This window comes from Onychostoma macrolepis, chromosome 01 (assembly GCF_012432095.1).
Source record: "Onychostoma macrolepis isolate SWU-2019 chromosome 01, ASM1243209v1, whole genome shotgun sequence".
Lineage (NCBI taxonomy): Eukaryota > Metazoa > Chordata > Actinopteri > Cypriniformes > Cyprinidae > Onychostoma > Onychostoma macrolepis.
Window position 1 is genome coordinate 35567016 of NC_081155.1, and position 14294 is coordinate 35581309.

The window sequence follows — 14294 nt, forward strand, 5'->3', positions numbered from 1 at the left end:
TTGGCCAGGACTCTCTGGAAGAAGAGATTTTGTATCTCAATGGAACTATCCTGGTAAAATAAAGGATAAATAAAAAATAAAAAAATGTTTGGAAAAGAGCAGCTCAGACATTCTGCAAAACATCTCTTTTGGTAACACTTTAGAATAGGGAATACATATTCAATATTAAGAGTTTTCCCTCAATAAACTCCTAATTTGCTGCTTAAGTTTAGGTATGGGGTTGGGTTTAGGAATCAAAAATATGGTCATACAGATAAAGGCATAAATATGTGCTTTACAAGTACTAATAAACAGTCAATATGCTAGTAAAATCCATGCTAATAAGCAGTTAGTTAATATTGGTATTTGGTGCTTAAAATAAAGTGTTATCTCTCTTTTTGTGTTACATGTCATACAGATTTGAAATGTTATAGAGGTTAAAACATTTTTGGCTGCTGTCCCTTTAAGGGTTTCGTGGCGATTTTTAACCCTACCTCTCTTGGTCTGATAACCTCGCCATCCATCTCAGCCCACTTCCACCCATGGATCTCACTGAGGGCTACTGTAATGAGTTTGCTTGTCTCGCCTTACTGCCGTGATTGAGTTATAGAAGGCTAAATGAACTCTATTATGGTGCTACATGTTTATTATCAACCTAAACTCCATGGAAATAGCTCTTCAACACTGGGGCCTCATAACCTGACGGTAAATGAGTTAATCTGTGGTTCTGATGTGATGCTGGTTCATTACCCCCTGTTTCTAATTACCAGTGCTAAAGACAAAACCTCCACACCCTTAATTCTTTTCATTTTCTTTCCCTCTCTTTCAACTTCACTATTGTGTGTCCGCTCTCTTCTCTCTCTCTGTCTCTCTTGCTTTCTTTTATTAAGCAAGGGATCTTAGAGGTTATACAAGGGTGGTTGTTAGTGCATGCAATGTCTAGAACACTTTGACTAGAAAATAGCTCTGTTATTTTACATGTACCTTTGGGGTTTAAAAAAGGAATAACAGGGGATGGAGGCTTATTATTTGGAGGATTTGTTATTCATAAAATGCTGTTTTAAGTAGCCCATTTAAAAGCAACGGTCTCTAGACCTGCAGTCCCTGTTGGATTATCTGCATTATTAAGCTGCAATACTTGACGAGCCCTTATGGTTTTAAATCAATCTGAAGAGCAGGTATGCAGCATACCCGGACTGAATTTACTCACAGCTCTTGCCTTTCCGAGAGAGGAGCAGAGAAGAGAGAAAGAGAGAGAGAGATCAAAGAGACATGTGAACACTTAGATAAGTGGAACAAAGTGTGATTCAGAAGCCTGAGTAATAAAAGCAGAATAAATCTCTTGCCGTTTATTTCAGTATCGATTCACACCTTTGTGCCGTTTCTATCAGTCAGCGTGCAACATTCTATATCAAATCAAATTTCTGATTGGTTCATTCAGCTTAGAGAACAGCCCTTTGAAACAACTTGTTTCTCCTCAAAAGAACAAATGATGAATTAGTCCTGCTCCAACCTGTTCACAAAAGTTCATATGAGTTATTTGGGTTTTTTACAAACTTTATGCTGCTACATCGATAACCATTTTCATTCACAGCTCAAAAATGAAAAGAAGTCAGATGTTAATGAAAATGAATAATTACGTAGCTGTAAACACCTAATCACTAGGCTCTTCATGCAAATTGCTTTGACCTGTTCATTTCATTTCAGTAGCACAATTATCAACTTAATGCTTGAAATTCAATGCCATGCTTTGAGAATGTCTTGAAAAATTCTCGGAAAAGGTTTTACCTTTACTACTGGAGATTTAATTGCAAAATGTAAAATAATGGGACCTAATTTGCCATTATTCTCCATGATAAAAGTGTCCTTTTTCACATAAATGCACCCAACAAAGAGGAGGAATGTTAACTTACTGGTTAAAGTGGAATGACGTGACGTGTGGCCAAGTAATGGTGACAAATACTCAGAATTTGTGCTCTGCATTTAACCCATCCAAGTGCACACACACAGCAGTGAACACACACATGCCGTGAATGCTGCGGTGCCCGGGGAGCAGTTGGGGGTTCGGTGCCTTGCTCAAGGGTCTCAACTCAGTCGTGGTATTGAAGGAAGGTGGAGAGAGCGCTGGTTATTTACTCCCCCCACAGACAATCCCTGCCGGACCTGATACTCGAACCTGCGACCTTGGGTTACAAGTCTGACTCTTAGGCCACGTCTGCCCCAAAGAATTGGCCTGCCATGATATTAGGTGTAGAACCTAATATCATGGTGTAATAACAAAAATAGGTGTACAGTTGTAATAAAATGGTTCAAGGCACACAACTCAAAACCTTATCTCGTAAGTTATTTTCCCCAGACAAAGAAATAAAAATCAACTTTTAGAAATAAACCTTCATGTGCTTTCATAATGTGACAATATCTGTGAAAAGTTTTAACACCCCAGTTAACTGATCAAGTCAAAAATATTATTTAACTAAATCAAACTATTAGATTATGCGAGAAAAATGTAATTTCAGATCAAGAAGAAATAGCTAATATATATAGAGAGAAAGTTATTACATATTACAAAGGCAAAACTATTTTGAAATGTAGAATAATGTGACTAGGAAAAGACCATGCACGTGTATTAAGTAAGTAAACAGGGCCCATTTGGATTTCATGTTGACATGTTTAATGTGAATTTTTACTCATGGTGTAAATAGGTCTTGGTTTATAATTTCTCTTTGATGTTTCTTCCATTTAGGATTAGGGTTACAGCCATGCACAAGGAATCTTTCACTATTTAAATATTCCACCGTGAAGCTCTGCTTTCTTTGTTCACCACAAGTCTGTGTGCATACTGATTTGTGCTCCCATTAATGTTGTTTGGTGTCCATTGTTTAGCTTTACTGATTATATTCTGTATGCACGCGTGTGTGTGTGTCCGTGTTTAGGGAATGGTCGTCCAGTTGATTCAGTGGTTTGGATCAACATCAACCATATGCTGAAGTTAATGATTAATGTTTACCAAGCTGGAGAAAATACACATACATACACACACAAACACACACACACACTGTTTTGAAAATATGATTTATTACTGTTTTTATATAACCTTCTAGATCTTTTATTAAAGATTTAATGGTGGCCATTGAAAGCAATACAGTTAAAATGCTTTCAGGATTAGGCTAATGATGCATGAATTCGTATTTTATATTTTCAGCAGAAGATCAATATCACCAGGCAGGAACATATAACACATTATATATTCCAGCCACTGGGGACAAAATGATGGAACAATGCCACATATAAGAAATATCCAACATGATCTCATTATTATTCATAGGAATGTGTATGTAAAGTATAGTCCAAGCACATGCACATTTTCATTAGTTTGCCTAGACACTGTAACTTTTGCAAATCATTTGAGATTCATAAAATATTTATGTATGACGTTATTGTATTTAAAATACATTTGATTAACTATGATTTTGTAACTTTTTAAGAAATTGTCTATATATATATATATATATATATGTATATAATTTTATTTATTTTTTTTCCATCTTCACAAGACATTATATGGTAGACTGGAGTCATGTAGATTACTTGTGGATTATTTTTTTTTTTTTTTTTGAGGTTTTTTCAAAAAGGTTTTTTTTGTTGTTTTTTGTTTTTTTTTTCAGCCGTATGAACTCTTACAGCAGCCATTCACTGCAGAGGATCCACTGGTGAGAAATTGAAGTAATGCTAAATGGCCAGAGGATGAGTAAATTGGGTGAATTGTTCCTTTAAGATGCATTTAGAAAATGTCAATTTTTATTTCATGCTGATTTTAAAGGTATATTTTGTCTTTTTTTAGCTTGACAGTCCCCATCCACTTTCATTGTATTGAAAAGAGCAGCTCGGACATTCTGCTAAACTTCTCTTTTTGTGTTACTGTACACGCCATACAAGTTTGAAACATTATGAAGGTTTAAAAAAAGAATGAAAGTAATTTTATTTATGTCTAACTAATCCTTTAATATATTTAATGTGTTTGTATGTTACTTATACATGTCCATAGCAGCATTTTAGATTCTGTAAATACATTGTTATTGTCTGTGTCTTCAAATGTACAAAATGTGTAAATATTATGAAACTGAAATTGCAATGCTCAAAATTTTGAGCAAGTTGCACTTAGAACACCGCTTGCTCAATCTGCTTAGAGAACCTGAACTACATATTGAATAATAATAATCAGTGTTTACGACCACCATTTTAACCTTTAGTTTCTTTTCAGGGAAAAAAAAAAAGAAAAAAAAAAGAAAAAACTCCTATCAAATCTATCTTACTTGGACAGAAGTGCTTCAGGGATCAAGTGCACATTAAAGTCTGCTTCATGTCAAGTTTTTTTTCACCTTTGATCAATGCTTTAACATGTGTATATGTGTGTGTGCTTTGACAACCATTATGCAGGCTCAAACTTCAGAACTTTCATTTTTCTCATCGTCCTGTCTTGTGAAATGCACAGCCAAAGAGATTGACAGATAGAGTGAGCGTCTTAGCAAAAAAGGAAGAAAAAAGATGGTTTGCTTTCACCCTTCTACTCAAGTGAGTCCACCGAGAACAGGCCTGCATTCCTCAGGAGCTTTTATACACCAATGAAAATGGATATCAGTTTTTCCTGCAGCGGGAACAGCGATCCCATCCGGAACTTCTCTCATCCTAGATAAAAGACAGAGAAAAAGAGATCTTGAGCTTAGTCAGTAGGCGGTATTGTACTGTATTTCGACGGCCTGTGATCAAACAGGTGTCAACAGCAGAAATGCTGCAGAATTTCTATTGCGATTATGTAATTTATGTCAACAGAATTTCCTCAGCTACAGCGCTTTTAAGCCTTGGTTGAATCTTAAATCTGAAAGCCTAAAGTCTAGAATCTACTTGGTGCTGTAACACTTTTAAATAAGTTTGTGAACATTTAATAAAAAATGAAAATAGAGACATTTATGTGAGTTTTCATATTTACTGATGCTGCGGTTGGTCTTTCAGTGTATACCATATGAATAGTTAAGCAGCTTTAGGTGAAAGTTTACATAATTAAACATAATAATCTGTGGATTCGGATGATTAAAAAAATCTGGATTGTCAGTTTTTTGTTTTTTTTTATGTCTAATTTTAACAATAAATGACAAATGTTCATTTAAAGTCCCCCTACAGTCACTAAACTGATCTATCTTTAATAATCAATCAATTATATTTTTTCCTCATGAAAATAATTTCTTCATGATTTAAAATTGCTTAAATATAACTCTCTCACCTCCACTCACTCACAACAGGACCTGCTGTGCTTTCACTCACTTAACTAATGTAGTAAACGCTATACCATGGCAGGTGGCAATCTTGTATTAATGATGTATTGCTTGATCATTCATTGCACTTTCAAGAATGAATCCGTGCGTAAATTAAAAAAATTCTTAATGGATTATAGCCTAGAAAGTGCACAAAGAGTGCTCCCCTTAGAATCACCAAAAACTATCCTTTGTTTTGGTTTATCGTCTTCAACAATACCAAAGTTGCTGTCTGTACATTTATAGGTCAAATGTAACACATGGGTCAAAGGACAGTGGCAACATGACATACCTGCATAATACACTTCATCAAAAGAGAATTAAGTTCACCACTGAATTCCATGCATATTATCAAAATACAGGAATTTGGATGCAGCCTTTGTCTGAACTTCCTCTAATTAATGTCCTACTTTAGTTCTTCTTTTTTTCCTCAGCCAACTTGTCTACAATAATTTAGTTAATCCTTAGAAGGATAGTTCATCCTAAATGAATTATAAATTCTGTCATATCCTCTTTGTGTTCTGCATAAGCAAGTCATACTGGTTTGACTTCAAGTTCAAGGGTGAGTAAATGATGCCAAAGTTTTGCATCCAGATATAATGCCAACGATGCATCCAGAGCCGGTTGAAAATCAATACAAATATGTATTATTAATATGTATATTTAAACTAATCAGTTTCACAAAGAAATATGCAGGATTTTGTCCAAGCAATAATAAAAGGACACCTTTTTAGGCTTATTCTGATCTGGTAGCGAGAGAAGCAGAAACCTGCTATTATATATTATAAATGCACCCTGCTCCATGCACCATATAGTCCACCCTAGACCCTGCATTTGCATGCCCATCTAATTTTGGCTGCATGCACCCAGCTTTGAGATTGTGAGAAGGTCTTGGATTAGCTCATATAGGATTAGTCCATCTGAGGAGGATTTTGTCTGTGAACAAATATGAGAAAAGATTCTGACTGCATGCATGTGTGCTTAAATGCACACAGAAAGCCGAGGATGTTAAAATCAACCTAATCAGTTTTCTGTTGCTTGTTTTATGACACACACACATTTCTGAATATTCCACACAATCCCCCATAATCTTTTGTAAACATTCACAATCACAGTCAATGCGATCCAGGCAGTGTCATTCTTACACAATGCTGTTGTCAGAGTGATAAGGTATAATGTTCAGATTTCTCACCCTGAATTTTTAAATAAGATGCCATTTAATGGAATGAATAATGCATAGAAGCACATTCATCTGTTTTGGTGGAGAGCTGCTCTTCTGTGTTGAATCACCTTTCGTGTCCCCATAAGGTTAGTTCTTTTGTGAAAGCAAATCCCCATTATTTGGGTATTGACTGGCTTGCAGTTTAACAGGTGTATACAAGCCTCTGTATCACTATTCAACATCAGCTGAGGTAGTGAAACATGCTGAGTCCAGATAATATTATCTCTCTGACGCTCCAAAAGCACATCCTATATGTGTTAGAGGAAGTATTTGCTCTCTCTTTTCCTCTGTAATGCTATGGGCCATTCTGTTCTCATGTAGTTTGGTTTATATTATATTAATGAGCCATCTGCGAGCATCTATAATGAATCGGAGAAGACTTTGCACTGTTATAAAAATAACGGTTCTTCAATGGTTCTTTGGTTCAGCAAATAGCCATCTTCTTATCACAAACCATTTTTCTCAGTTTATGGTTCTTGAGTTGACTATATAATTATTTGGAGAATAAAATGTTCTTGATACTATATTATCATAGGTTATTCAGATCAGTATATTGGTCTGTAAAAACAAAACAAAAAAAGATGGGTCATTCTCAGAAAACGGTGCAATTTTGTGTCCCCATGACTTATATATAATATCTGAAAGAAGTATCTTATGTTCACCAAGGTGATATTTATTTGATCAAAGGTTAAGTATAAATGGTAATATTGTGAAATATTTATTCAAAATGCCTGTTTTAATATATTTTAAAATGTCATTTATTCCTGTGATGGCAAAGCTGAATTTTCAGCTACTCCAGTCTCACATGATCCTTCAGAAATCATTCTAATGTACTTAAGAAACTACAGTAGATTTATTTGTGTAGTTACTTATTTATTTAAACGAATCAATCAATATCTTACTAACCACAAAACTTTTACATGGTAATGTAACTTAGATACAGTACATTATTAGTTTTATCCATTTATAGTGCAGTGGAAAATTAATTTTAAAACATTATCTTTAAATGTCAAAATATCAGTCAATCTGCATGCACCATTAAAGTATGTATTGCTTTCACTGAAAAGCATGACATTAAAATGTCTATGTAGTTTTTAAAATGTTAAACTGCAAAACTTCAAACTCAATAATTCAAGCATATTATATTGACAAATCATTGTAATTTTTTTTTTTTTTTTTTATAGCAAAAATGTTGTTGTTGGCACTAAACATAAGAATACTCACTATCCAGAATGTGTTGTGGTGTGGTGATATTTACTAGCTAAAGCCATTACACATATATTTTAAACTTACTTTTATGGGGTTGAAATAATGCAACGCTAGGGTTAGATTTAGGGTTGACAACCATAAATAACTTTTTGCAAAGCTATATCCACATATTTATGATTTGGTAATTAGTCATTGAACCCATAACCCATATTTGTTGACTATTAATGTGAATTAGTGGGGGCAATGCATTCCCCTGTAGTGATTACAGCTCTGGTGCTTTGGGTCTGAAGTGGGAACATTTCTTGAAGGCAGTAACCTTTTCAAATGAAATGGAAAAACTCCATAAAATATGGAACAAATTGCACCATTTTCTGAAAATGGCTAGATATGTCAGTGTTTTTTTTTTTTTTTTGTTTGTTTGTTTGTTTTTGTTTTTTTACATAGATGTCTCTATATTCTTCTTTAGCATCTTTAACATGGTGTGCAACTTATGTACCACTAGGTTGCCATATGGAAATAACTTTTGACGATGCCATTATTGTACATCTTTTCTTTCTTTCTTTCTTTCTTTCTTTCTTTCTTTCTTTCTTTCTTTCTTTCTTTCCCCCCAAGGAACTGATATCAGTCATTTTGAAAAATATAGTCACATGATGAGATGAGGTGAGAGAATTACCCATAATGCCTCATTTTGATTTAGAATAAAATAAAATTCCTCAAGCAATATGTGACCACCTGAAGAGTTATTTCATAGCTGAGACTCAAAACACAAAGCTGACTGCTGCCTGTTGAGAGCCCTGATGTGCATTTAGGTACTTTAGGCTATTATTTTAAACCTCTATCACTGCACTGCCATAAACATGCTAGAGCTCATGCTAATGCTAGTGCTCATAAACAACAGTCTAATTAATCACTGTGTGGCCACGTGACTTGGCATGGGTATTATTCACATACATACAGGACCTTGAGACTAAAATTACTCTGGTCTTAAAAGGTCACATAATGTACACAGAGGCAACAGCAGAGTGCATTTACTGTATTATAATATAAGCTGATTAATCAGAGTGCAATTCACTGTAAAGCCTGATACATTGAATTAGTTTGTTTCCCCAAATTAATTAAGTAATGGTGTATCTTAAAACTTGACATAAATTTTATCTGCGGTTTTGTCAGAGTTCACTTAACCATTTAAGTAAAGATAACTAGTAGCAAATAGACATTCAAAATTAAAATAATCTTTGTTTCAGTGGAAATAGTGACACAGTCTATATTTGTATTTAATATTGGGTCAGTCACTGAACAAATTTGATTCTTCTTAAATAGATTTTAGAGCATATAAAGCTGCACTTTTGTAAAACATTTACTGGTCAAAAGTTGGCAAGTCTCATATACTCACCAAGACTGAATTTATTTAAAGGGGTCATATGATGCTTTTTTAAAGATCATTATTTTGTGTATTTGGTGTAACAGAATATGTTGACATGCTTTAATGTTCAAAAAATACATTATTTTTCAAATACTGTACATTATTGTAGGTCCTCTATGCTCCGCCTCTCTCAAACGCTTCGTTTTCTGGCAGAGTAATTCAAGCTCATTTCGGCCTTATCAGGAAAATCTGCCTCAAAACGCGTATACGCGTTTGTCGACCCCAGAGGGTTAATGTCCTAAGAATCTTTAATAGTTTGTATACCAACTTCCAATCCAACCACTTTGCAAATTGCCATGCTCTCAGACAAAGGGTCATAAAACCCCCCAGTATTTCCAAACTCCCGCTTGGAAATTCAGCCTTTCTCATTGGTCAAGCCCATCCTGAGAGGTGAGACTCTTCGCAGACCTTAAAGGGCTCACGCACAGTTCCGCCACGCACTCTCTTCTGCAAAAGCTCTACTGCTAAATCTCTGGATTGCTGCCCGTGTGGAGAGCCTGAGCCGGTTCCGGCGTGCCCGGTGGGCTCCAACATATCCCAGTCTGCGGTTATGTTAGATCCTAGAAGGATGTGAGCTAGAACTCTTCTGGACCCTTAAGTCTTGTGCCAGGCCTTGCGGCCTTGACTTTCCATTCAACCAAAGCTCCTCGAACCTCAGAGCCAGAATAACATCTTGTGGAATTCATCACTCTTCAACCCGGAAGAACGTGATTGCGAGTCCAAAACCTTGAAACCATCAAAACTTTTCATCCGAGACTGCATTCCAGACACACGCCAACAGCCATGGAAGTGCTGTATGGTACATCTAACTAAACTAAACAAAGGTTTAGTATAAGTTATAGACCCCGTTATAAACGGCGCTGATGGTTTTACTCAGGTGGTTGACTGACTCTTTCCATAACTGCATTCTGTTTTCTCTAATGGCTTCATTCATCCACTTTAGCTCCCCTTTTGTATATACGCGTGAGTGTATGTATGTTTGTTTGTTTGTTTAGATTAGTTATGCGTGTTAATGTTTAGTTAATAAAAGTTGTGTGCACAAATTACATGAGTTTCTGGTTCTGCCTTGCAAATTAATGTCCCTTTACGATTTTCGATACTTACTACATGCTCTAATGCATTAATACTTAGGAAAGTATTTTGTGTGGCCACAAAAATATCCTTTCTTAGAGTTGATATGAACTTACACTGAATGGTCGCTGGATGAACAGATCAGTTAATGGCAATTTAATTCTGCTACAGTTATTACTGTCAGCTGATATAAGTAATTGTAATTAATCATAATTAAATGTAATTATTTATATACAATTCCATTTTAAGCTAATTTGCTACACAGGTTAATGCATCTAAATATTAAATATTATTTTTAAATAAATAATTTAATTAAAAATTTAATTAAAAATGGTAGTGTACATTTAGTCTACAGTGCTTGTTAATTACATATTGACCCATTTTTTTTTACCTGATTATCTTGAGTTACTAGCACTCATTGAGTTACACACAGATGTTATTATCTCTAGCAACAGTTAAGAATAAATATTAATTTCAGTTATCATTCAAAATTTGACATTTAAAGTATACGTTTAATTACCCCCACACACACGCACACACACTTCATTATAAATACTTGATTGTTATTTATAAAAACAGTGTAAATACAGTCATTTAATTATTGCAAATATCATTCACAGAGAAAGTGAGAGACTTGATGCCTTTAGCAGTGGACAAGTTGACCTTCAGTGTGAAAGACACCCTATTTATTACCCTAAATATATCCACCAGTGATGAGAGAAAGAGAAAAGACAGGGAAAGGGGGGAAGGAGCAAAACATACACAGTAAGGTACTGAACTGCAGACCATTTGAAAAATGAGACGAAGAGAAAATTAGTGCAGTTACATCCTGTTGTGCTCAAACATAACTGTGGCGTCCTATAGTCCAATACAACACAAAGGCAAACGGACGCAAGTGCGTGCACAAACACAGTCTGCGGGATGCCTGCAGAGAGACAGCGCTAGATTTAGACTGATTACAGGTCTATTAAAACAAAAAGAGAGGACTGAAATTACAGCCCATCTCCTGCTGAGCTTTAGACATGCGGCTTGTCTCTTCTTTGGATTTGACAAGAGAATGTACAGGAAAAACACAATGTGAGCCCTCTCTTGTCCTTCATCTCCCAATCTCCTTTCTGTTCACTCTCCTTCATATTTACTGTGTGCGGCCATTTGCTTCAGAATGGACTTAGACTTGCATTACGTCCAATCCAAATTATGCTATTTACCTCTTGTTGTGATGGTGCTCTGGAAACTGCAGCTCATTACATGGACTCATAGGTTGCTGGCGCTGAATTCACCCAGAGTTTCTCAGGCCTTTTTTTTGTTTTTTTTTTGTTTTTTGAGCATCTACTTATTCCAAACTTTTCTATAGAGTGAAAAGGCAAAAGAAAGTCCAAACGGTTGAGCTACTGAAGCTAGGCAAATGAGTTTTGCAAATGAGTCCAAATCTAGTTTGGAGCTATGTTCTAAAGCATACATATTTAATACCCGAATGGCTCTGGTCGTTTGTAAAAAATATTCTTGTGCTGTTGGAAGGGTCAGTCATATTTGAGGTTGGCTCGTGATTTGGCAGGTTGGGAGACTTCCAGTCTGAAACTCAACTTGTTTTCAGCTATTACGTTATACGATGAATCACTTTATGATGTGATAAAAGCGTAGTCCATCCAAAAAAAAAAGATTCTGAGAGATTTTCTTCTTTTTTTTTTTTTTTACTCAACCTCATGTTACTCAAAGCATGTAAGACTTTCCTTTATTCTGTGGTAAACAAAAGGAGAATTTCAATGCTTTAGCGTTTTTTGTTTTTTTTATTATTACAGTCACTTTCTATTTTGTGAAGCTCAATGATCTTGTTCTTGTTTACTCCTTGTGATGGATTATTAAAGGGAATTTGGCATTTGTATTTCTCATACTTATAATCCTGTGGAACAGGAGGAAGTCATGGCTGGACAATTTCATGGAATGGAATTATACTATAGAGATATTTTACTCAGAATTTCTAGGCGTGCCAATAATTGTGGCCAACATGCATTGGAGAAAAAACATTTAATTGATACTGAGATTTTCCCCTCATTTTCAATTGTTTTATTTCAATGAAAGGTTAGCATTTTGTGAATTTTTGAATGAAAGATCAAAAAGATAAACAAGGCAGGTCACGTTAGTCAATCTCGCATCAGCTGACTCTCAGCAGATCCACATCTACCTGCAGGGATGCGACACCCATCACAGCACCCATATATGAGATCCTTCAGTATTATCACCAACTTTTGCATTGCTCAATAGCTAATTACCCTCCTCCATTCCCAGCTCCTCCTTTTGTCAGTCAGGATTCGGCCTTCTGATTCTCCTTTGAATCAGACTAATTTCTAAAATCTTACATTAAATTATTTAACTTTTATGATATCTGCAATACATTTATGTTGGTTCTGTTCTGTTTACCGTGGAGGGTTATTGCTGCTCTCCCTGGCCTGCTCTTATCCGTGCTAGACTGCATGGATTCTGGTACTGTTTTCAACTTAATTTTGCTCGTACAATGTGTACAGTTAACTTAAAGTAGCATTAAAGCTTAACAATGCTAAACAAAATAGTATATTTGTGACTAAAATTGTCATCGTACTTATGTTTTATTTTATTTTTATTTTATGTTATTATTGTCAAGAAGTTATTCAGTTTAGGGTAGTGGTTACAGCTCAAATATATAAAATTCTAAAATGTACAAATGCACTTATAAATATTATATGATGATTTTCTTAAGGATTGTTGTGTTTCTACAACTGTGGATATGCTAATACTTTTACGTTTTAGATGCTGTCCATGTGTCTAAATTATATATTATCTATTCAAACATACAAACATTTTTTTGAAAATTTTGCATACAACTTTTGTCCTCTACCCACTGCTGTTGTATTGACAGCAAGTGGCTAAAAGGAGAAAAATAAATTGGTGAGATGAGAAAAAAATGGAGATGTGGAAATTATGATTCCTTGCCCAGAGCTTCCATGCCCAGAGGACTGTTGGCTTGATTTATACTAACAAATGAGTTAAAATGGCCGTAAATGGTGTGAGGACAAAGGCAAAATTGCACCTAATCTGAAGTGTTCAGGCGCTAATGCTGTTTTAACCAATCTGCTACTTATTTCAGGTTATTATAGAAGTGACAGGCTATTCGTTTGGAGTCTAGTGTCTCCCTTGAGGTTCTGGCACAGTGGAGAGGCGAACTGGCCTGCGGCTTATCGAAATGTGATGATGCTCAGTGCGTTCACTTCATGATTTAAAACCGTGGTCAATTGGCCACTTATCTTCCACCACCTGTCTTCATTGTTGCTCTTCTAGAAGTGTGAAATAATCGCTGTTTGAAAAGATCCTCTCTGGGAGTTGCTGATTATGCTGGCTATCTCTGATCAGATTTCCATCTTTTTTGCCTGTTGGCAAGTTGCATGTTGCTGATTTTCAAGGCCTGGTTAGCGTTAGCTTAGGCTAATGGCACTGTATCTGGTAGCTCAACTTGGTGAACTCCTGAAAGGCCTGGGGGAAACAAATTCTGGGCATTGCCGTTTTATTTTTCTATTTATGATTCCACGAATGTGCCACTTGAGCACAAAATGTATGGATAAGCAACTACAACGCTACGCTAATGCCTACGAATTATTTTGGGCCGGCTTTTCTGCAAGCATAGCAATATATCGTTCATTAACGGCTGAACATTTTGGAATAAGCCTTTTTTTTTTCGTTCCCTTCTGCTGCGCCTCTGCATGTGTGCAGACGTCTCACCGAGTATGAGATGGATTATGGTGAAGAGCTACACCTTGCATTACCATGCATCCTGTGTCACACTGTTGTCTACATTTTGGAAGAATGGCATTTAAAAACACAGACGAAGACACAAGTGTGCATCCAGCACCAGAGATTGATGAACTGGCATTGGATGAGAAGTTCTGTTTGTGGAAATATAATTAGCATCTGTTTGTATTCAGCAAAAACAGAAACGACCGACCCATTCAAAGGCTCTGAGGTAAATGAACATCCTAATGCACATTTAGACTTAGAGAATAGAATGTTTTCTCATGAGGTAATGAGCTGATTATAGATATCATTTAGAGCT